Source organism: Gouania willdenowi, chromosome 16, assembly GCF_900634775.1.
Source record: "Gouania willdenowi chromosome 16, fGouWil2.1, whole genome shotgun sequence".
NCBI lineage: Eukaryota > Metazoa > Chordata > Actinopteri > Blenniiformes > Gobiesocidae > Gouania > Gouania willdenowi.
In genome coordinates, this window is record NC_041059.1 from 35,128,072 (window position 1) to 35,154,258 (window position 26,187).

Below are 26,187 nucleotides of genomic sequence, written 5' to 3' on the forward strand. Positions count from 1 at the left end.
GGCATCTTGTACCTAGCGTCCATTTTACAGACCATGCGTTTGAATCCTGCCTATTCCACAATTTGGAGCGGTAACATCTTTCGTCAGGCAAAACGCCACTGCCTCCATTAATTCTTTCCACCTTTTCCTTTGCTTATCATACTCATCAAATGTGTCGGCAAGTTTCATCTGAGTTGTTGTTTTTGTTTTACCGAAGGCTTTGACTGAAGTTGATGCTGCTTCCGTCTTCATTCTCTGGTCTGTGCTTGTGTTTTAGGTGGTGGAACAAATTAGTAGTGTTACTGTCCTTTGTAGCCACTATTTGTTTACAAACTTTGCACATTGTAAATTGCTGTTCCTTGTCAGAATTTTTAAAACCAAACCACTTCCGGATAATGGAGGTGGAGCTTCGTTTAGGGACGAGCTCCTCGCGACCCGGCTTATCTGCTCCGCCCTCCGCCATGGTTGTTGTCAAGCATTCCACACGTGTGTCGCACACTTACCTATGTCATTTGAGTATGTCGCACATTTACATCATCTATGAAATGTATCGTTCATATCGCGGAATGAAATATTTTTACTAGTAAAAATGTTTTTGACGATAAATCAAACGATTAAATATTGCACATTGCTAGTACACACTATTCACTACATGTAGGCGCTATTCTCCTCTTCCATATAAAGTGTGTCACCACGTGCCTTCATTCCAGTTACAATCTGGGTGAATTGCCCCGAAACGTGGGTGTTCCCAGTCAAATCTGGTCTAACGCGTATTCTCCATCCTGTTTAGGGAGTAACTAAATCCCAAAAAAATTCTGCTGAATACAAATGTATTTGTGCGGTGGTGCTGTTGATTGATCCTGGTCAAACTCTCAACATTTTAGTCAAAATATTTTAATTTGTCGTATTTAGTTGTCACGAGCTAACACTGTTGGCCCCGCCCCTTCTATAAAACCTGGTAGGCGGGACCGGTGTTTCCTCCTCTTAGTGAGCATTGATTGACAGCTCCATGTGGACTAGGGATGTAACGATTCACTCAACTCCCGATACGATTTGATTCATGATACTGGGTTCACGATACAATTCTCTCACGATTTATTTTACAAAATTGGACTGTGGACAAATTTTTTTTTGGGAAAAAAATACTGTATTATTTTCCTTTTATTTTTCATTGTCAAAAGAATTCCTTGATAAACTATTCAAAACAATGCAATTAACTAAAAATAAATCTTGAATGAAATAAATAAAGGAATAATACAAATGAAAATGAAGCCTATTAATTTAAATTATGGTTCTATAATAAACAATGCAAAACTGCATAATAGTTCTTTTTCTTTTAAAAGTGCAACTGAAAATGTATTTTGTGCCTTAACAACTGGACTTAAAAAAAAAAAAACCGTGATTGCACTGATTTTTGTCATATTTGTTTGGACCAGCAGAGGGCGCTGGTAACACAGTGGTCGGTTGACATGTAGCTATCTTGCAGTGAAGAAGAGAAGCTATGCTAGCAGACAGAGCTAATAGGAAAACGTGACTTTTACAGATATTCAAGTAATATTACAAATATTCAAGTAATATTACAAATATTCTTTCGGTGCTAAAGGGGTAATGAAGGAAGCCGAAGCTACTGCAAAAAACAGCCCAAACAAAGTCTAAACGCCCGGTTCTGAGGAAGGCTCGGGGCTTAACAGCAGCAGTGTTCCTGGGTTTACTTAGCTTCTATAGCATGTCCCGTGTCCCAGTGGCTGGCAGTGTTTTGCCGAAGTCTGTGACCCAAAAAAATCTGTGACCGCTGCTACTTCTCTAGAGAAGAAGAGTGCAACGTAAACTGCATAAACCTCTTTGTAGCTATTAAGGAGCTATTTACACCCCCTTGAAGTAAATGAAGACTGGAGAAGAATTACAAACGTGTTTAAGGGGAAGTAAATCTCCGTCGAGAAGCCGCAGGGGTCGGAACTGTCGCCGTCTGCGGTCACAGATTTTTTCAAGTCACAGATTTTGGCACAACACCAACACTCAACTGCCACTCGGCTTGGCTTTGGCTCTTGGTGACGTCATCGACTAGTCGACTCGACGAGTATGCACATAAAGTCGACCTTTAAACTGATGAAGTCGTTCAGCGCCTAGTGGCAGGTCAGCAGAAACTTGGGGGTTTAGTTAAACTTTAAGATCTTTTCCTCCTACGCTCTTCTCAACCTGGAATAAGTTTCAGTGCCCCCATTAGATGAAACATTATAATGCACATCCTGTTTGGACAGTTAGAATTTTTGTCACACCTATTAATATTATTGTCAAAGTAACTCCCAGAAAGAATCTATTCAAACTGCCATTTTATTCATTTATTTCTTCTGTGCTTATTTTATGGACAATATTATAAACCTGCAATATGTTCCTTATCTTTCCACTGCACCATTCGTTGAGCTCAAATGAACACAAATGGTTTAATGATGATAATCAATCAGTCAGGTATGTGATCGTTGCATTTGGAGACACCTGGAAACATTGATTGAGATGAGAACCTGTTGGAGGAGCAGCACAAGTCCACAAAGGATTATCCATCAGCATTTCTAATATCTTCACCATTTACTAATTTACCAGTACAAAATGGGACAAAACTGATTACATTACATTTCATTCTGTAGCTACGTAATATTTTATCTGTGCCGTCCACTCCTTGTCCTGGGAGGGGGTGAGTGTGTACACCTCACATTTCTCATTTGCAGATTAAAACAAAGAAGTGGATCTACACACCGGTGAAGCTAAAATAAGGTTTTCGAGCATTATTTAACATCTCTGTCAAACAGAGCTGCTCAGCTCATCAAATAGGTTAATGACACAATCTGTGACAGCAGCCTGAAAACGCTTTTACTCCACATGGCGGCATGTAAATAGCACAGCATAGAAAATGGCTGCTGGAAGCTCAGCCCTGACTGCAGGGTTTCTTTGTGCATCTGTCAATCACACAGATTGTCGATACAAGCCAAGGAAACCATTACGCTCACATCATGGTGCCAGAAACTGCAGGAACCTGAATACTCACACACGTAAAGCACTGATATACATCTCAGGAATTTACATGGTTCAAAGCTTGTTAAAAATAAGAAGGAACTACAGTAAAAAATTCAAATATTGGTGGGAAAGGACTTTTTTTTTAAATGACAAAATCAAACAGCATACTTTAAATGTTTAATGTGAGTTACAGAACAGGAAAGGAAACATTGTAAAAGTCACCTTATTCTGAGGTTTATTTGTGACGCAGAGAACATAGATCTCTAATAAAAGATGATGAATAACAGAAATCGGTATTTTCTTCCAGAATAGTCTTTTTGTTGGTTTAGTTATCTTACCAGGGATTTAAAATGTAAGGTTAACCACAGGTGTAAGGAAAGTTTACGGTTGATGAGAGTTATTGCACAATGTGATTCATTTTTAGGTTGACAAATTGTTTTATTATGATTTTATTTGGTGTCAATGTCATTTATCATTAATAACCTCTGTAAGAAATAACAATTCAGGATTTTAATATTTTCTTATAGCTATCGGGAGCCATTGCAAAAAAGTCAAAAAGTCACATGAGGCTCCAGAGCCACAGGTGGCAGACCCCTGTCCTAGGGGTACACGTACCTCAGTTTGGGAACCACTAGAATATACAGAAATTTCTACAAACATTTTCAACCTAGGGAATATATATCATATAAAATAAAACATTCATGTATTTATTTATTTAATTTTAACCTATCAGTATGATTTTTGTTAAAAGGCCATTCATAATATGCCTATTTATATTGTCTAATACTACTGTAATAAAAAAAATAAAAAATCTTTCATTTGACTTTAAAACCTCCACATCCTAAACATTAAATCAAACTCTCTAAAGTTGGACATTTTTAGGGTTTGAGCAGCGCTGGTGTGTGTCCTCTTTCTACTCTCCAATAGTCAGTGAAAGCACCACATACACACAGCCAGATCCCAATTGGTTATATTTTTTATTTCTTATTCACTGTGTTTTTTGGCACTTATTAATTTACAACATTAAATGATGCCTCGATGCAATTTTTTGCAGTCAACATTATCACTTCTGTTTATATATTGTATATGTTATAAACATTGTGGTTGGTGTGAATCTCGAGACGTTCTACATAATTAATTTTATTAATTTATTTAGTTATTCCCCCCACCCCCCGGCAAGATTCTTAAACTCCACCTATACAGTAGATTTGATTTTCAGGACACTGTAGTTACTGCAACACATGCAAGGCTGCTGTACCCCACCACAAAGTTAGAAAACCAACTCCGGACGCATCCAAATTCACTCCTACAGATATCTTTGTGTTGGCCACAGTCAAATAATAAGAATGAAAATGTGAAGGTTTTTCTACAATAACAGTCATAAAGAGGAAACTAAAAAAAAATCATAATAAAGCCAACAGGATGAATTCAAAATTTAGCTTTTGGTACAAGTGAATAAACCTATATTAGGTATTTTAGTTCAGTGGATTGACAAATTCAAAATAATATACTGTATGAAGCAATAATAGACCACAATACCAAACTGAGAAATCTGCTGTTGCAGCTCTTTGCTAATAAATGCTTATTATGTGGACAGTAAAGTTCCAGAAAATAAAGAGAAACGAGAAGAAGATCCAGAGGATAATTGTCCAGAGTTAAAGTCTAATAAAAACGTGGTTATTTTTCCATCTGCAATTTATTTTGAGTGACTTTCTTTCCTTCCCATAAATATTGTATTGTTTAATTATTGTGAGCCCATTTGCGGCTATTGTATATCGTAATACAATACACATACACATTAGCCTAGCATCTGCTAATTTTTAACAAATCATGTTCATGAACGTTACATTTGGCAAGTGAAGTCATTAGTTTAAATAAATACAAAGACGCTAGAAGTAAAAGATAAAAACAGGCAAACTTAACAAACGTACAATAGTCCAACTGTTTGTGAAAGCAGCACAGGGCGAGCTGTGCAGCAAGAGCACCAAAGGCAACACATGATGAAACAGTCAAAATCATGCTTTATTCAAACCGTTGCACACACACACACACACACACACACACACACACACACACACACACACACACACACGCACACACACACACACACACACACACACACACACGCCTTTCTTCATGGTTCACTGGATATACATTGCACCGCTTTAACCTAGCACAGCAGCATTAGCTCTGGCAAAGTAGCATAGCTAACCCTGGCTGTGTTTGAAATCGCATACCAACATACTACTCATACTAAGTCTGACATCAAAATTGGTTTGCAGTGCATTCACATTAGATTGAGTACACAAGAAATACCCGGATATATACTATATCGGTACATTTTTAAAGTATGCAGGGTGGGCACACAGGTCATACTCAACCTCCCCATGATGCATTGCAAGCAGAATGTTAAATGGTCCTGGGACTGGCTTCAAGCTAAAAGTCAAACATCCCCTTTTCAAAACAAAAGCATCTCTTCTTGTCTTCAGTTCGTTTTTAACGCTTTTGTAAATATTTCTCTTGTTTTCAAGTTAACCGGAAGTTGTGTCAATGGCACTGACGGGTCTCCAAAAATCTCAGGAATGTCAGCATGAAATGTGTTTCAGCAAGTTTTATGAATCAAATGACCTCATGTTGATATTCTACTTGGTCACTTTTTCACTTAAAATGCTTTGATAACTTTTAAAAGTGGAGAATCAACAGAGATATTTAGTGTGCTTTTTTGTTTAGCATTGGTTTTTGTTGTAGCTTCAATATGCTTCTTTAGAAACTTGGAAGTATACTTCAGTGGGAATGCTCATCATCCTAATCACACTTATAGTTAACTAGTACAGTGCCCGTATTCATATAGTGGGGGCTTAAGTACAGTTGTCAATTATGGCCAAATGAGTATGTGTTTGAAGGTTGGATGTTCAAAGTGGTGTACATACTCTGTACTCAGTAGTGTTACAAAGGGGTTTATTTGCGGGTGCAAAGTAAAATAGCGTGTGCAATTTCTCTGGTCTAATTTTACGAGACATGCGTATGATAAATGTTTGGGTTTTTTTTACTCATTTATATAATGTTTTCGTTTGGTGTATTTTTCTGTAATGTATGTTTTTTAGAGTCAGTATGTGTATTTTAGTATCTTTCTGTTGTCTTTTTGTGCATTTGTTGTGTAATTATTGTTTTTTGTTGCCATTGTAGTGTGATTCTGGAATCATTTTGTGTAGTTTTGTATCTTTTTGGTGTAGTTTTGTGTATTTCTGTTGTCATTTTGTGTAGTTTTGTATCTTTTTGGTGTAGTTTTGTGCATTTCTGTTGTCATTTTGTGTATTTTTTGTATAAATATTTAGTTTAATGTATTTTGAATCATTTTCAAAATTTTGTTGTCGTTTGGTGTATTTTTCTGTAATATATGTTTTTTGGAGTCATTTTGTGTTTTTTTGTCTTTTTGTATATTTTTGTGCATTTCTGTTGTCGTTTTGTGGGTCCCGTCTGTCCGGTCAAAACAGCGAACGGTCAAACAAACATGAAAATAAACGTTTTGAAACATAATCACCAAATAAAGAACAGTCAAAAGAGAAGTCCACAGGAGCTCAAAACTTGTGAAAGAGCCTTAATCTATCTTCCTCTCTCTCACTCGTTTGCCTTGCAGGTCTGGCGCTACTCCAGGTCTTCAGCAAGCGATTGGCTCTGGCCGCACACGTGACTCTAGCTTGCCACTGTGATTGGCAGTGAAATAGATATAGTTGGTGCACTAGCGCCCCTCGAGGTCAAAAGCTGAATAGATTTCACTTCTGGGCAAACATGAAATGTGCCCACACACACACACACACACACACACACACACACACATACAATACAGAAATTTCTTGCTTTAAAGGTGCAGTCGGCAACTCTTATAAAAGTGGCTTTTTGTCATATTTTCTAAAGCTGTCACTATGTAAGGACAGTTTTACATGAAACTAGTAGTTTGTGTGAAAAAAACAGACTCATTGAGTCCCTCCTGCTGCTCCTGCAGCCTTTGGCAGATTGCCAGAATGCACCGCGACCGAGCAAAAAGAACCAATCGGAGCCAGGATTGTGTTTGATGGACTGTGTGACAGCTTTTGTTCACAGTTTCCGCCCATGTCCCGGGGCTGGGCGCTGTCTTTTTACAGTGTATGGTCTTCAGGAGGAGAAGATAGAATTAGCGACTTAGATGCTTGAAAGGTAATTACTGCTGCTTGATTTACATTATGTTTGATTTGTAATTGTTACAATAAAACTCTGTGGAGCATGTGTTGTTCATGTGTGTGCAGCAGCCTCCGTGTGGGCTGCTGTAAGTGACACTGTGTTGTTGCTGCTGCTGCTGAGGTGTTTGCACATTGAGAGAGAGAAGCGCTGCAGTAGTATGCTTTTAACAGTGCATGTTATATTACTGTGATGTTGCTGTTGGTCTAACGTTAGCTTGTAGAGCTCTTCTGAGGGAGGGACTTTGGAAAGTTTGGAGGCAGGGCAAGAGAGCAGCTGGGAGGGTGGGGAGAGAGGGATCTGCGAGTTGCGGAAAGCACCTCTAATAGGTAGATAGTAGGTGACAGTATATACTCATTGAATTTGTAGTGTATAGTACGAAGTATAACATTTAAAACACAGTGCCAATCTTTTCAAGGCAGTTTCCTGGAACGTGTATATGTGCAGTTTTAAAGAGTGATAGCATGCATTTGTGAAAGGTGCATGTAGTTTGAAATGACAGCCGAAGCCAAGTTTTCCAAAACTCACATCATAACTCTCAAAGACTCATTGTAGGCTACATGCTGATGTAAGACTGAATCACTGCAGACCTTATACCACCCCAAGACCAGCTATTACATAGAATCATTATACCTGTACTTAACCATTGAACTCAGTTCTGGCTGAATGAATGATCAGTGTTAAAGAACCCTCCCTGCTCTTCAAACCTTCAGACAGCAAGAGGTACTGCACTCAAATCAATCCATCGGAAAGTTTGAATCAGACTCACATTTCTCTGTAGCCATGTTTTATCTCCTTAGTTCCTCACTACCTGATATATAAACTAGTGAGGTGAAATAACTTGAGATGTACATTGGATTGAATGGGAGGATGAGTGAGTGAATGGGTAAGGAGTACATAATGTGATTATCATTAAAGGAGAGTAAGTTGGAGGACTGGAAACGCTTTTGTTTCTTTAGAACTACTCCTTGAACACATGAAATGCTTCAGTGTATTCTCAAAAACAGGCAGTAAAACTTGCTGCTTGAATGGACGTTTTTAATGAGAACGTATTCAATCATAAACAGGACAGTAGTCCTTAGGGTGCAAATGTTTTTTCCATTTCAATAATTTTCCAAACCTGGAAACAATACTCATCAAATTCCATTTCAGGTCATACTAAAAAAGAGAACATAAAAACATAAATGATGCGACTATATAGCAGACATATTCTACCAAAAATGTTAAACCCTGAAGAAGACTATTGTAAACTACAGTAAACTGTTAACAACAAAGTCCACAAGAATTGACCTTTTCATCAAATTTGATTTTATTTTTTAAATTTCTTTATTTTTTTAACCTTGTCTGCACATGCTGTCTAAGATTAGCACTATGTATGAAGTGCAATGTTTTTGAGACAGCAATGCATGTTTCATTATTGCAATTAAATAAACTAGTGCAGTGCCCGTAGGAAGTATGTATTGCTATTGAAAAATGGGAGGGTAAGTAGCTGTTTCATGGACGACCAAATGAGGTTGTGTTTGAAGGTGGGATGTCAGGGACATTGAGGTTTGTTGTGAAATGCTGCTAGTGTGCCAAATTTCATGCTTGTAGGACTGATGACATCATAACTGTAGAGTAGGACAAATGTTGCAATGTTGTAACTGATGACATCACTGTAGAGCTAGGACTGATGGCATCATCACTGAGTCCGTCGACTCAGGAGGTGGGGCGTGGGGGTGGGGCACCCAAACAAATCCGACGTTGCACACCCTTGAAGTAAGCAGCAGCCATGTTGAAACTCTCAGCTCTCAGGCCAGTCTGATCCTGATACGCAGAGATATTTGAGGAACACACAGACAGAGATTCCTTGCTTTTATAAAGTTTTTTTTTTTTTGCATAATCATGACCATCGCCAGCCGTCCCTAATGAAGGGTAAGAAAAACTAGAAGTAAAAAAAGGAGAATATTAAAAAGGGAGGGCAGTGTTACACCTCGGTGAAGGGGAAGGGAAAAGGGAGTCAGGGTGTGACGATGGAAGGAGTTGCGGAGGAGTCGGCTATTTTAACTCATTCAGTGCCAGCCATTTTCAGAATTTCTACCCCCTTCAGTGCCAGCCGTTTTTGAGCATTTTGACTGAATTTTAAAGACCCACAGAATATTTTTTACTACAACAATCTGAATTCTGACACCAGACTCTGAAAGATTAAAGTCTCTAATTTCATCAGAAATTCTTTTTTTGTTTCTAGCTTGTTTTATTCTTCTGTAATCAGTAATTGAATCGAGGCAAGTTTCACACAAATCGTCAGTTCGTGACAAAAAGCTGAGAAAAACGGCTTTTTCTGAAAAAATCTATTAGTGACATTGAAGTAGTGACACCTCAACATTAGTTTCCTTCTATAAAACAACAAAAACAACAAAAAGGGCCCCCGACGGATGGCTGACAGTCAATTTTAATGCTGCAGCGACAGCGCATCGAAAATCCCCTGCAGGGGGCCCTTTCTGAGTAGTCACTGGCTAGTTGCTGGTAGGGGGCCCCGACAGACGGCAGACTCAGTGACACAACTTGAAACCCCCGGATACATTACAGTGATACGTCGGGAACCTCCCTAAAGGGGCCCCACTACTACCAGCCCCTGCATCAACGTACTGTTGTCATCAAACACACACCAATAAAATGAAGCGGACATATCCCTCAGAGCTCATAAAAAGAAGAATAAAACAAGAACAGGATGAAAAGAAAAAAACGTGACAGTGGTAAGTGAGAATGTGTAAACTGTGTTACATTATAAAAAAGTTGGTCCCAGCAGTTAGTCCCAGGCACTTTGTCCCAAACTCCCTGTCATCCACCCAGCACCAGAGAAGCTAACTGCACATTTAAGTCTGTGTAAAGTCAATTCAGCCAGTTACTTCTAAACACATTCATCAAGTGTGTTTATATGTACTGTATATATTAATTATTCAAATTTGACAGTGTGGATAACAACAAACTTCTGTGGTATGACAAACTTAGAGCACATATTTATTCTTACTTTACACCAATTTTACAGCTTTATGTTAAGAAATAGTCCAGCTTTGCTTACATATCATGAATCTTGTTGCCATGACTGTGTACATACTGTACATTTATAGCCACACAATAAGTTAGTCCTTTGCTGCCAATGATATTTGTTGTCAAATGGTAAAACTGATACATCCATAAATGTTCTGCTATAGCCTAAATGTTACATTAAATAAAATGTAAACATGAAGCATTAAAGTTGTTAATGCAAATGAATGTTCATTAAATATTATGTGTTTTCTGTAGCATGCATATTTAATTAATTTACTTTATGTAAGCCAACCAAATACATTGTACTCTTTTCTTTTTTCTTCCTGGAGGTGCTTTGTTGAAGTTTTTTGGACCACCATCACCACAACAACATCAGCAGCATCAGCAACAGCAGACCTCTCTACATGAAAGTAGGAACTTATTTAGTTTAACTTTTTAAAATACAATTTAAAGTTTAAAATATATCATGGGATCTATCTGATTTAATATGATCACACAAATATTTGACTTAAACAATAGCTTCTTATACTATTTTCTTTCAAGCAATATCAACCTCAGATTATGAGGGGGGTCTTGAAGAAGAAGAGTAGGACATGATGGCACCTTCATGAAGCAGCATGGCAGCACAGCATTCCATTACCACCTCCTCACCACCCCCATGACACCACATCACCAGAAGGTACTCAAATAATAGCAAATCAGATAATATCAGATGATCCTGAGCTGTGGCCAAAAGGTATCGATGTCAATGTTCGGTGTCAAATTGTGAGAAAAGAACCACTCAAATAAACAGACATGGAGTTTCCCAAAGTTCAGAAAACCCACCTCGGGAGATTCACCAAAGAAACTTACAAAATGACAATGAGAGATGGTTAGAAATTCCAATGTTCGTGGTTAGTGTACCCGTACTCTTCACTTCCATTCCTTGTTTTTTTGTTTTTTTGCTTGGTTGCATTTTTACAATACTTAATGATAATGTAATAATTTTGCACATTTCAGTTATCTTTGTTTTTCTGGCATTTACTGTACATATTGTGTGTAAAGTTTGCATTTAGTTTAGATAGCTATGTTAATTATTTAAAAAAAAAAATTATTTACTGATCTGTCGTCCTGGACTTCATTCATCATCATTCTGGGGCCCGGAGGCCCCATAGTCCTTTTTGCCAAAGGCCCCCAGGGGGTCTAGAAGCGCCCCTGCCTCCGGCAGAGTGTCTTTTAGTAATCTCCGTAAAAAACGTAATTGACGTAATATTACGTCAATGGCACTGAGCGTATGGATTTGAAATGGCACTGAAAGAGTTAAGGTGGGAGTGCAATGTGATGTTATAGTTATGCATATTGTGCGTATTAGTTGTGTAATTTATTTTGTTAGTCAACTTTTACTTTACTTAAAGTGGGGGTATTATGTAAAATCAACTTTTTCATGATTTATATCATGCTACTATATCATTCTTTTGTTAAAAATATGCCTGGAGTGTTGCCATGGCTCAGTCGTATATGTTTGAGTAATCTTTAAAAACTCTGATGGCATCCATTTTAGGTCCTCCTAGGAACGCCCACACCTCCTAGAGACGCCTCGGACCTTTCGTCACCAACCGAGTTACTGCCCACCGCTCCACAGCAGAGCCCCTCCCCCTCCTATGTTCTCTTCCTTAGTTCAGCCCACAGCACCCACCTCTGCAGATTTAGCTTTTCCTTTACTTATTTTAAATACTTTTGTAAGAAACCCATGGCTTATGTTGTCTGTACTCATTACATGTATGCATTCAAATAATAAAATAAAATATCCCTCCCCCGCTTCCAGCTCCGTCAAATCAGCTGCAGTCACAGCAAACAGCTGAGAGATAACTGCGTGATAACTCTGCTCACTGTAGTAGCTACCTGCCTTTTCAGATGACTGCTTTAAAACAAAAGCTTATTTGAAAGTGGATTAATAAGTACACAGACACAATACGATCCCTATTCTGGACTATAGCGCCAGCAGCAGCAGAACAGGTAAGTGTGCGTGTGTGCATGTGCGTGCGCGCGTGCGTGTTGGTGACAGGGAAGGGATATCTCTGTCCGTATGTTAGCATTCCTCACTTTGATAATCATTCTAATGTACTGTCGCGATGTAAAAATGTAGAAAGTAGCCAAATACATCATCCATGCGTGTTTGTATGTGTACTGAAGGGGGCGTGTTCATGGGTGCATCAGACAAGCTTGGAGTTTCTTAAAGAGAGAGAGGCATAATCGAGACATCATGAACTGTGCTACTAAGGGAAATTTTTTCAAAGTTTTTTTTTTTATATTTGCTGCATTTTCCCAAATAATTTGGGTGGCATAGTTATTTGAGTATGCTATAGAATGGTACTATGAGCCTGAAAAAAACATGATATATTAATATATGGCGCTCGATCGGTTTAATAAAGCTGAAGATAGTGTCCACAACATTCATTCTTTCATTCAGTGTCTTTAAGCCTTTGACAACGTGAACGTGTTTCTTCTGTTGCTGTTTGTGACGTCACAGCTCACGTGTACACAGTAACTCTGAGACTTTAGAGCGAGGTGAGCACAAAGACACAAGTAGGACACATCACACGTTTTAGGCCCAGGGTGATAATGAATCTGTAAGAAGGTGTAAAGCATTGGATCAAAATTCACAAAGTAATTTGAAAAAAAAATTCTATGCACAAGGAAAATGAGATTAGCACCACTATCCCTAATCCAAGGAGTCTCTGGGTCTGTTAAAATAATGATTGAAGCTCGTACTTGTTCAGAGCACTACTATTGGCGGCTGTCATGTCATTAACTACATCCCCACCAGATTGTTTTCTCTTATTTTGTTGTGACTAAATGATGAACTCTGTCAGGAGAACTTACTTGTTTGTTAGGGCGCCGTCAGGTGCTGATCTTTGGACTTTCGCACTTTTATCACTGAAGAAGAGGTTACACATGGCTGCATCACGCTGACAACCAACTACACTTCCCACAATGTAAAAAGATCTGTTACCCCTCTACCTCCCACAATACACCATTTATTTAGAGTGACAGGCCGTGCCGATCAACAAACGTGTCTCATATCCTGACCAAAATGGCACTGGGAGTGCTGCAAGTGGACGCTCCTGTGAGACTGACAGCCTGTGAGTGCTTTGGCACAAGGGAGGGACTCACGGCATCACCTGCTGCTTGTTGAAGACAGTAACTGCAGAGCGATACGTGCATTCACAACACATCATAGTCTCAGTAACATCATAAAAATCTCAAATAACATTGGAAAAAGTAGCTAGATTTGTAGCTAGTGGCTTTTGACAAAAACAGTCGCCAAGAAGAAAAGTTGCTAGATTTAGCGAGAAAATTGCAAAGTTGGAAACATTGGGTCCACAACATAATGACAAGTGAAGAACAATGTGAGTGAATGAAAGAAGTGGATGGACCAATCAGAAAAGATTCAGTTTGTCTCCATCCTCACCCTGAGCCTCGTTTTCAACACTTTCACACACACACACACACACACACACACACACGGTTACAAACTGAGGAAGACAACACTACAAATGTGTTTCTCCACCTCTGACTGCAGTCTACAACCACTCCCTTGTCTTCATCATTCTCTCACTTCCGACCGCTCCCATTCACCCATCCTTCTCCATACTTGCTCACTTCCACGCTCTTTTCTTGAAGTCTTTAGAGAGAGGAGGTGGTGAGGCGAGACCTCCTGTCTTCTGTGGGAAAATAGGGAGAAACCATGAGCTTCACTGACAGGGGGAGGCCTGGAAGGTAAGTGATGGAAGGTATTACAAGAAGAGTAGCTTGGTTCTTTCTTCCATCCCAGCATCCCGTCATCCCCCCTTCCTAGTGTCAGGGTGGTATAACCGACCAGATTACAAAACAGACTCTCATGTGTGTGATCGTTCTCTGTGCCAGCCGAGAGACGAGCCGAGCTCCTGCAGCGTGGGTGAGATGAGGGAAAGGAAGCATCAGAAGAATGGAGAAGGTGAGAGGAGAGTGGGTAAGCAGTGCACAGAGACAAATAAAGACACTGTGAGACTCAAGCAGTGGAAGAGATGACAAAGTGTGGATGGGATGGAGACGAGACTTAAGAGGAGTCCGAGCACGTGACGGACAGGGGTAAGTCTCTCTGCTCCACAAACAGAAAACAGCATCACTCACTCTTCATTCATACATTTACCCTGCACAGCATCCTTCTGACGTGGAGAGGCTCAACATTTCTCATATCAGAGGAACTCTAAAACTTTATCAGTGTTCAGTTTCAGGACATTTCAACTGGCTTTCATTGGTAACTGTCGTTACCAATCAGACAAACTTTATGGCCTATATGTCAGTTTTAGAGCAGAATTCTGCAGCATGAGGTTGACGAGTTTGGTAAATAGTGGAGATAGTGGAGGATTAAGGTAGAGAGAGAAAAAAGAAGGAAGACACCGGCTGCTTACAATCTTTTTCTAATGATATCTGTCATCATGATGTAAGACCCAACACAAAGAGAGGCTGTATGAACAGCTGTGTGACCTGCCATGTGTCCATGTGCTTGGGCTGATCAACTTCAGGGCGTGCACATTCTTGCCAAGCACAGTCGTCCTCTCAATTCTCATGTATGCACTTTACAAGTAAGCAAAGAAATGAGAGCCTGAAATAGATTGGCAATGCCACATGAGGAATTTTCTCACAGATAAGAACATTGAAACAATGTCCCTGTCTTCAATGAATAGATCTGCTTTTTTTTTGCTGTGTTGGCAAGTTAGAGTTTTTAATTCAAATCCATTTGTTTCTTTAACATTCATATTTAAACTGGTGAGACTGAGTTTAGATCTGTTACCACGTGTCACTGCATGCTGGATGAACAAAAACATTATTCATCAATAAAGGAACTTTCATATAAATAAAGTTTAACATACATTTAGATTTGAAAATAAAATCATATCTTAATTACAATTCAATTTAATTATGGTAATTGTTTGGACAATGCAACCCTTAATAATTAAGCCCTTAAAGTGTAAGTACACCCTGAAACCACTTTTTTCTGCTGAATACATATATGATTAAATATTAAATATTGATCCTAGTCCCATTCATCACATTTCAGTCTAAGTATTTCAATTTAGCATTTTTATTGTAAAATGTCAAAGTAACTGTCCTCTATGGGTTGAACGCCAGCTATTTAAATAAAATTTTGCTATTAGCTGAGATTAGATCAGTGATGTCTTTTTGGATCAGTGACATCACTAACCGTCACTGTTGGCCCCACCTATCCTATAAAGAGTGGGAGGAGGGGCTGATTTCCTCCTCTCACATCCTTCAGTGAGCATTGATTGACATGGTCATGTGGAACTGTGCAGTGCTGTGGGGGCGGGGCTGCTGTGACTGGGCTTGTCTTCACTACTCTAAGAGCAACGCCCATAATTAAGGCATTTTTGGAATTTTCCACTAGTGGCCGATCAGCAAAAACCTGGGGGTGTTTTTACACTTTAAAACATATACAGGGACAGACAAAGTGAAAGGCTGGGAGATTAGGTCCAGTCATGACTTGGTTTGGGATAGAAATTAGTCACTTATGAGTGATGGACTGGGGCCTGGTTCAGGGTGTACCCATATGCAGAGTTTGCGGGGGGCAGTGGGAACATTGCCCGCCCTAGTGGTCAAAAGTTTTCAAAAGAGTTTTTCCAAATTAATCAGAAAAAAACTGATTCTTGTAATGTACATAATATACAAATATTTAACTCATTGACTGCAAAAGACGTCTTTTGGTTTAGTAACGTTAACTAATGGCTGGGGTTGCTAGGAGACAGTGTGACGAAGCTCTTCTGTGAATATCAAGCTTGTACCATGGTGTAGTTACCAACGGGTGCCATGTAGGTGGCAGCAGCGCACCTTTGGATGAGAGATCACCCATGATGGGCAGATCTTAGCGGGAGAGGAAAGGAGTTTGCAAGACAGAAAATGGCGCTACGAGAGTTGATGCTGAAGCTCCCACCAGCTCACAGCAGCTCACACTCGAACAGAGCATGTGTGGAACTAAGTGGACTATTGAGAGTGTCGTGATTGTGAAGAAGACCAATCAAAAAATGGGCCAAGCGGTGAGACTCCGGGAGGAGGATGAAGTTGCGTGTGGGGAGACCGGCGTGGGAGAGACTTGGAGGATGGCCAAAATACAGTAAGAAAACCATTCAATTCTGACCTAGATAGCAAAATAATAATATTTTTGCCATCAAAAGCTCGGTCTCAGTGTTGTTTTTGTAGTTTTATAGGAGGAAACTAATGTTGAGGTGTCACTAAAGCAAAAAAAATTGCTTCAAAGTCACTAAGGAATTTTTTCAGAAAAATGCTTTTCTCAGCTTTTTGTCACAAACTGGCGATTTGTGTGAAACTTGCCTCTATTCAACTGCTGATTCCAGAAGAACTAAACAAGCTAGAAACAAACATATGTTTTCTGATGAAAGTAGAGAGTATAACCTTTCAGAATCTGGTTTCAGGTACCTCAGGTGTGCTCCCAAACTTTTAAGGCATTAGGTTTGTTCTTCTGCTGTTGTGCAGTTCTTTTTCACAATATAAATGGTGAAGCAACACTGCCCCCAGCAGTTCATGTATGGTACTGCAGCAAAAAGAAGCAGAAAGCGGCCACCAGCCTGATTTTATCATGAATTTACAACATTAAACGACAACATCAACTTTATCCATTATGTTACTAATCATTTTTGCATTATTGTATATGCTACACATATCGTGGCTGGTGTGAATATCGGGACGGTCTATATGGTTAATTTAATTTTTTTCTTCTGCCCCCCTGGCAAGAATTTCAAACTCTGCCTATGGATGTGACCCCCCACCCAGCAGCATTTGAGAGCTGAGAGAATGCTAAAATGAATGAGTGAGTCACATGTGTCAGTATTACTGCTGATGACTGTAGACTGGATGCCACTGTCCTTCTTACTGCGGTTCTACTCACTTGGTTAAGTCTAAGACCTGCACTCTTGTAAGAACCAGTTGATTCCTTTGCCTGGAGGTAAAAGGTCACTTAACCCAGTGGTAGAGTGGAAGATTTTAACGTCTGTATGAGAGACAACACCCCCCTCCATCAGGCCTCCCCTGAGGAAGATGAGTTACAGGAAAGATGATGAGAGGTTGTTGTTCCCACTGGTATCTATATTAGCTCTGTTACAGGCCCGGGGGCAGATTTGGTCACAGTGGCGGGGGGTAGTTCCGTCATGGTAGGTGGTTATCATGTCCACGTAGGTAGAGCAGCATGCTTCATTTTTAATTTGTACTTCTAATGAAAGTCCAACCTGCAGTAGAAATAAACGGCAGAAATAAGGGGTGGCAGAAGATTTTTGATATGTCTGCACTAGGCCTAGGCACATATCTGATTTCTGATTTCTGTTTTGGTGATCAAAAAAAAAAAATACAATTTTCATTTTAAAACTTTTTTCTTAATTAAAAAATACTAACTTTAGGAGAGCACTCAGAACAGCATGAAAAGCACAGTTAAGGCTACGTTCACTCTGCAGACCTTAATGCTCAATTCTGATTTTTTGCTCAGATCCGACTTTTTTGTTTTGTCTGTTCACATTACCATTTAAAATCTGTATCAGACTCCAGCGTGAAGAAATGTGTGGCTCCAAACTGATCGTGCGTGCGTTGGTAGCCAGAGAACAAATATTTAGTTTTAAATTTGAGCATTAAGTCCTGCAGTGTGAACGTAGCCTTAGATGTTTTCTAAGTGTGTCCTAACCCAGACCTCCCCCTAAACAACCACACTAGAGAACTCACTCACACATCCTGTTCCTTACAGGACAAAAACACTAAAGTGGTACATATTGTACAGCTGTTTGTTAATAAATGTGTCTGTGTGGCATTTTACATCAACAAATTTAAGCCTGAAGACTTTATTGCAGTGGTTCCCAGCCTTGTGATCCAATTTTATTTATTTATTCATTCTTTTTTTTTTAATCTTGTCTGCACATGCTGTCAAAGGTCAACACTGCAAGAAGTGCAATCATTATGAGACAGGAATGCATGTTTTGTTATTTCAATAAAATAAATTGATTTATTTTATTGCTTAATTGTGACCATCACCAGCCCTCCCTAAGGAAGTGTAAGAAATCTTTTATTAGAGGGAGGATATAAAAAGGGAGAGCAGTGTTACACCTAAGTGGAGAGGGAGGGGGAGGGGGAGGGGAAAGGGAGCAGGGAGGAGAGACCCAAGGTAGGAAATAGAAAGGGTGGGGGAGAATTGATTGTTTTACAGTGAGGGTGAGATGTGAAGTTATAGAATATATTGTGCTTATTATGTTGTGTAATCAAGCCAGTATAGTGACAAGTGTGAAGCTTAGCTATAATAATGGTGGTGGCTGTGAACAGGGGGAATGAGTGAGTGGTAGTATCTAAAGCAGGTATTTTAATAACACAAATTTTGGGTGACCCCAGAGACATTTTTTTTCTTCTTCTAGAATTGTTTTTTAATTAAGTTTGTGACATTGTGTTACAAGTAGCCTGAATTAGAAAATAATAATAATTTTAGTTTCTTTTTTTTTGGTCAGCTACGAGGAATTTCAAGCGACCCTTTTAGTATTCCGGGCAACAAGGTTGAAAAACACTGCTTTATTGAGTTAAAAATAGTTATATCATCATTTTGAGGAAAAATATCAAGACATGAAGTTTGGTTCATATCGCCCAGCCATATTCTGCACCACGTCTGAAAGACAAAGGTTAGGTCAATTAACGCAGCTCTGTTCCTTTGAATTCTCCGGAATAGACAGAAACAAATGATCTTGTATTAAAGGTTGAACCTTGTGTGACATTTTCTACTACATCCATCGTGTCCTTTCCTCACATTTTACAGCCGTGCATTTTACACATAGAAACCTTTTTCTTTTTTTTGTCCCGGGGCTTTTTTCTGGCTCTCACCTCAGTGAGATCAGCAGCATCCGCTTTTCTCCAGAAGCTTCATTTATGTGCTCATAATCAGCCACAACAGTGACATGGATTTCTGAGTAAGTGCATTTGGTCAGCTTTCGTGTCCTGTTGCCCCCCATATACAGTACGACTAAAGGCTGAACACACAAACGTGTGTAAACATGTGTACAACTCAGCAACAAAACGCAGCAACCCTGGGACTGATTAAACATTGACAGTTAAGTCATACAGGAAGAAGAAGGAGGGATTAAACTTTATAGCTTTGGATGGGTGGGGCTTCTCTCCATCCCTAGCGATGCAGCAGCTGCATTAAACAAGCCTGCTGTTTATTGTGTGTCATTCAGGAGGGCTGGGAACCGTTTGTTGGTCCACAGATCTCCTGGTGGACCAGGCTTTAGGTGTAGATTCAAAACAAAGCATCTGCTTGAGCTGCCATTGTTCACTCGTCAATAAATAAATAAACACAAAAGGTTTTATTTGGTTCTATTTGATGTAGACAAATTAGCCTTGCAGATATGTAATGATATTAGGCTAAGATGTTCACTTCCGAAAGAAAGCATGAAAATTTGCACTTTTGGTTTTTTATGCAGAATCCACTTTCAATAGGATCCACGCTGGCAAACCTACGGTTCCCACTCAAAATCAAGAAATCCAGATGGTGACCATCTGTAATGTCAATTTAATCTGTGTACCTTTTGTTTTTTGGTTTGTTTTAAAACCAAATCAAAATAACAAATCGACTGACGAGAGTTTTGTGTTTTAATCTCACCACACAGGGGGACCCACAGACAGGGCGGATTTTTACTCTTGAACAAAAAAAGGAGCTACACATACATCACACAACTGATGAACAGGTGAATTGAAACGTTATTAACTCATTCAGTGCCAGCCATTTTCAAAATTTTTACCCACTCAGTGCCAGCCGTTTTAGAGCATTTTGACTAATTATTAAAGACCCACAGAATATTTTGTAATAATAATAATAATAATGCATCAGTTTTATATAGCGCTTTATCATAGACACTCAAAGTCGCTTTACAGAATTAAGGCATTATTCTTTCACTCCACACTTAGTGGTGGTAAACTACTATTGTAGCCACAGCTGCCCTGGGGCAGACTGACGGAAGCGAGGCTGCCATAGTGCGCCATCGGCCCCTCCGACCACCACCAACACTCACTCACACACTACATTCATACTAGGCAATGTAGGTGAAGTGCCTTGCCCAAGGCTACAATGACAGATACCACTGGGTGACTGCCACTATGACAATCTGAATTCTGACAAAGATAAAAGTCTCTAATTATTTTGTTTCAAGCTTGTTTCGTTGAATAGAGGCAAGTTTCACACAAATCGCCAATTTGTGACAAAAACGGCTTTATCTGAAAAAATCTATTAGTGACTTTGAAGCAATTTGTTTTTGCTTTAGTGACACCTCAACATTGGTTTCCTTCTGTAAAACTACAAAAACAACACTGAGACACAAATGAAACATGATGCAGTAGTTTCCATTAGGGATGCACTCAAATAAATTTTTTTGGCTGAAACTGAAACATCAAAATCTCTCAATGCGTGTGCGCGCACTGTGTGTTGATGCACTCATGCATATTCTGCTTGTTACTCTCCGAGTCTGCTACTACATAGCTACTGCAAGCAGGTATTCTGTGAACAGGTATCGACTCATCAGCCTGGAGCTGTGGGCGGGTTTTCGGGGTCAAATAATATATCTTAGAATACAGTAAATTGTGCTCAGAGCAAGATCCAAGAAGGCCACCATCCGTATTGCCAATTTCAGTCTTACCATAACTTCGGTTCTGTTAGTCGTAGAAAAATGCTCCATTGTTGTATGATGAGATTGAAATGCGCAATACGGATGGTGGCCATCTTGGATTTTGCTCCAAGCCCATTTCACAGTTGGTTGGTCTGCTGGCTGGGTGCGCCAGGCCCCGTCGTCGCTGTGCCGGGACGGGGTGTCCTGGGGGTGGGTCTTTGGTTGGGGCATCTAGGGGCGCGTTCTCCTGACATCTGCCTGGGAGCTGGCTGCGGTGCACCCACCCCTGGGGCTGGTGGCCTGGGGCCAGTCGTCCTCCGGGCTGTGCTGGCGTCGGGGGGGTGTCTCGTGTCGGTGCGTGGGTGATCGGGGGTGGCCTCAGTGGGGGGGGGTCTACTGGTGGCACTTGTTGTGTTGTGGTGCTTGGGTTTGCCTGCTTATCGGTCGGTGGGTGGCGGGGTGGCCCTGCTTGGGCAGCTGATGGCGTTTTTTTCTCATCGAGGGGCGAGCCGCCTCCCTGTAGAGGGCATTGTATCATGGTGCCGTGCTGGCCCTGGTGCAGGCTTCTCTCCTGCTCAGCTGCTCCCTGTTTGCTGCGGGGCGTGCCGCTTTGTGCTGGCGTGCGGTGGGGGTAGCCCCCTGGACCGCTGGAGAGTGTGCCTGGTGCTCTCTTTGCAGGGTCTCTCCGTGCTCCGTGTCGGCCTGTCGGGGCATGGGGATGCCTCTTCCCTTTGGGTGTGGCTTGGTGCTTGTCTCGTCTCCTGGTTGCCTTGGGGGCGGTCCTCGGTGTGTGCGGGCCCGGGGTGGTCTGCCGCGTCGATGTGGGGAGGGTGCTGGCATCTGTAGCATGGTTGGAGTGGGGTTGCTTGGCGTTTCGGGATGATGCTGTTTCATGGGGGGCGGCGATAGCTGTTCCGGTGGTTGCTGTCGGCCGCCTGGTCCGGGGTGCCCTTGGCTGGGGGCTGCTGTTCCGCACCGGGTGTGTGCCGTTGGAGTACCGCGGTGGCGGCCGACAGTTGCTCGTGGGCTGGGGCCCGGGGGTTCACCCTTGGGGGTTCCCGGTCCCGGGGGGTGCTCTAGGGCAGTGTTTTTCAACCTTTTTTGAGCCAAGGCACATTTTTTTCATTGAAAAAATCACGAGGCACACCACCAGCCAAACATGTTAAAAAATGATACTCTGTAGCCTATATTAACAATATAGCCATTCTCATCAAAGTGTCTTGAATAGGAATCAAATAAACACAAAGAATAAAGGACTTTATCATCATTTGTATTTCTTCTTTCAAATAAAAAGTGCACTTAACATGTCCACTTCAAAAATACAGCTTGAACATAACAAATGAAACAACAATGTGGTCTTAAAGGTAGTAGAAAACGTCAAAGTGTTTTGCAAACTCTAATTCTGTCCAAAATTATTAATTACCAGGAATACAGAAATATCGTGCTTATTATGACAGAAGCAATAATATTTGGGAAAGATTTCACTGTTCTACATTAAAAATCAATGTAAATGACGCAACGTCAATTTATCCCCCCCTCAGCGACGCGACTTGCATGATCAAAGTTGAAAAATGTTAACTTTTTAAGCGACGTGAAGCGATATCTCCCGTCCTCCACTGTCTGTAGAGCGGAGGCAGCAGCCCCTCCCTCCCGCTCCCGCTTCAGTGCTGACGGCTGCAGCGGAGGCTGTTCTACTTCCTCAAAGTATCAGGTTCAAAATTAAAGCGGTAAATTTCTTTAAAACCACAGTAACTACTGATCAAACACATTCTGAGTGAAGTCATCCTTTAATATCTCCGTTAAGTTGATCATTTAACCGTAGAAGCGGAGCAAGAAGGAAAAAAAAAAGACGTCAACACTCTCTCTCTCTCTGTCTCTACCCTGTTACCGGGGCCACACACACACGCACGCACGCACGCACGCACACACACGCACGCACGCACGCACGCACACACACACACACACACACGCACACACACACACATAGCTCCCTAGTGATCGCGTCGCTGGAGCGATGAAATGATGGACTGACAAAAAAGCACCACTATGTGCAAACTACCGATCAGGGACGATTTAAGGCAACGGCATCGCTTCCGTCGCGTTCGGTGTGCACGCACCTTTAGTCCCTACTGCAGCACGGACACTCGACAATGGTATATTATTTGCAGATAATAATTAATATGTTTTCAAAAAATTTTTTTAGACCAATTAGGTGAAATTGGATAATTTCCCACGGCACACCTGACGATCTCTCGCGGCACACTAGTGTGCCGCGGCACAGTGGTTGAAAAACACTGCTCTAGGGGTCCGGTAGGCTTGGCCGAGCGCTCACCGGCTGCCCGCTCGACACGGCTCTGGCCATCTACTAGTGATGGGAAAACCGGTTCTTTCCTCTGATTCGATTCTTTAACTCTCGAACATTAAATTGAACGAGTCCCGAACGAATCATTTCGTTCATTTGTACAGCAGATGGCGCTGAAGCCTGCACAATGCAGAACTCATACCGCCGACGTGTTTTCTCCAACTATAAATACTGTAGACAAGATGGTTTGCTTCAGGTGACAAAGTATAACACACAAAATGCCATAAGCTATTCAAGCCATTTGAAAACCCAGGAAAGCTAACACACACCACAATAATGTAACTTGTGTCCTGTATCCTCTCTGTTATCATTGTTTAACAGCACGGCAGTCTGGGTAACTGTCACGTGACAGTGAAAACAGACCAATCAGAGAGAAGTAATGCTGCTGGCGCAGAGCTCAGCCTGAGCCAGAGCTGTGAACCGATGAACGATGAACGAGAAAGACCCGGTCAGCCCGCGAGTCATGTGACAAAGGAACCAGTTGGACGAACGAGAACGAAGTACTGAGCTGTGAACGATGAACGAGAAAGACCCGGTCAGCCCGCGAGTCAGACTCGTGACAAATGAACGAGTTGGATGAACGAGAACAAGTACTGCTCTGCTCCACAGCCTGAGCAGACAGAGACCCTTTCGGCTGAGCAGTCGATCACATGACAGCTGGGGAGAGGACAGCGAATGTAAAACTAATTTTGACAATTAATGATACAATTAAAACAAAAAATAATAGTTGATGAGTTGCCTATGTTTACATGGTGCATTTATTGTGTCCAAAAAGTGACATTATTATTATTACTATTATTGTTATTTTTATTGTGTTTGTTGTTATCATTGTTATGTTTGATTATTTTGTGGCAGAGTATAACACAATAAATATGCTGATATAATTTTCGAAAATATTTATTTTTAAAGAGACTTATATATAAAACACACTTTACATTATATACACAACACTACACACATCTAAGAGACAAAAATAAAGTTAAATAGAAAAAGTTAAAGAATAAAATTAAATAAAAACCAAACCAACAATATTGCACAATTAAAAGTGACACATGTGTATTATATACACAACATACACATCTAAGAGTAAGAGACATAAAGTTAAATAGAAAAAGTTAAATAAGAATAAAATTAAATAAAAACCAAACCAAACCAACAATATTGCACAATTAAAAGTGACACATGTATATTACATACACAACACTATACACATCTAAGAGACATAAATAAAGTTAAATAGAAAAAGTTAAATAAGAATAAAATTAAATAAAAACCAAACCAAACCAAACCAACAATATTGCACAATTAAAAGTGACACATGTATATTAAAGGCCAGCTTTAAGGCAAGTTGGCATTTAGAAACACAAGCTGGCGGACCTTGGAGGGGCTGAGCCTGTTCCGTCTGTCTGTGATTATCTGCCCAGTCTTTGAGAAAACTCTCTCAGAGGGCACAGATGTGGCCACAATGCACAGTCTAGTTTTCATCACCTCACACAGAGTTTTGAATACGGGCGAGCACATCCTCCACCATGCCAGAGGATCTGATGAGCGGGATAGGAGTGGCTCTGCCAAGTAGGCCCGCATCTCCATCATGGCAGCAGTTGAGGTGCTCGATGTGGCAGAATCTGAGGAAGTGGAAGCCCTGGTGCTTGCAACCCTCTCATCGAAGTCTTCCCAAAACATGGCCCCTGTGCTGGCAGCCACAGAGGGATTTTGAGACTCCTCCTCCTCACTGTGACTGGGGTGGTTGTGTGCTGCAGCAGCTGTGATTCTCTTCACAGTGTCCTCTGCAGCCTTGCTGTTAACAAAAGCTTGCTTTTTGAACCTTGGGTCCAAACAAGTTGCATCAGCAAGCTTCTCAATGTGCTCCACCTTGCTGAACCTCTTCTGCATTTCAGACATCAGGCTGTCCACCAGTTTTTTAATAGGTTCATGGACTGACAGGCTTCTTTGATGGCGAGCAACAATCCTCTGAAGACCTCTTGCCATCAGAATCACTTTGGAGGCAGTCACAAACCTACAGACAGAGTTCAATTATTCATATTTTGTTCTCAAAAGCAGTTATAACAGTGTACTATCACAGATCAATGTCATGTGTCTTTGTTAACAGTAAGGATACAGTTAAAATCCATCACTAACTATATATATATTTTTAAATATGAAGTTTGTGCTTATTAAAAGTGAGTTAGTTTAATATAAATGAATTACTTTAACTACATACCTCTCAGCGCTCACTTCAACGGTGACCTCCTCAAAAGGTTTGAGGATGTCCGCTGTTTCCTGAGCAATTTCCCATTCCTCTGTGGACAGTGTGGATAGGGGTGCATTGATAAGTGCCAGGGTGGAGATGACTGGATCCTTGACATCAATGAACCTTTTCACCATATAAAATGTGGAATTCCACCTTGTAACCACATCCTGCTTCAAGCGCAGCTGCTCCTGGCCCATCTGTTGCTGTGTGGCCTTCAGCTTGTCTGAAGCAACTGTGCTTCTGTGGAAGTATTCCACCACAGCTTTTATTTTATGAACTGTACCCTGAACCTCTCTAAGTGCAGCTCTCACAACAAGATTTAAAACATGAGCAAAGCATGGTATGTGGTCCCAGTGCAGGTGGTCTCTCAGGGCTGCCACAATGTTGCTGGCATTGTCTGTGACACAAGCTACAACTTTGTCACTGACACCCCATTCATCTGCAACTCTCTTCAACTCACTTGCCAGGTGAGCAGAAGTGTGTCTGTCTGTCAAGACAAAACAGTCCAGGAGATGGGATGTCATTGCAAAATCCTGTACATAGTGGCAGGTCACAGACATGTAGCTTGTGGTTGTTACAGATGTCCAGCAGTCAGTTGTGAGGCATACAGCAGGAGCATTCTTGATTTTCTCCAACAACTCAGCTCTTATCTTTCCATACAT

General features: G+C 40.8%; 1 long non-coding RNA gene across 1 annotated transcript; it reads left to right on the plus strand.

Moving 5' to 3' along the window:
• Positions 1-2,082: 2,082 nt before the first annotated feature.
• Positions 2,083-23,988, plus strand: LOC114477402 (uncharacterized). Its single transcript, XR_003675697.1, has 3 exons — positions 2,083-2,093; positions 2,442-2,445; positions 23,282-23,988. It is a non-coding gene; the product is annotated as an uncharacterized LOC114477402 (long non-coding RNA).
• Positions 23,989-26,187: the final 2,199 nt, after the last annotated feature.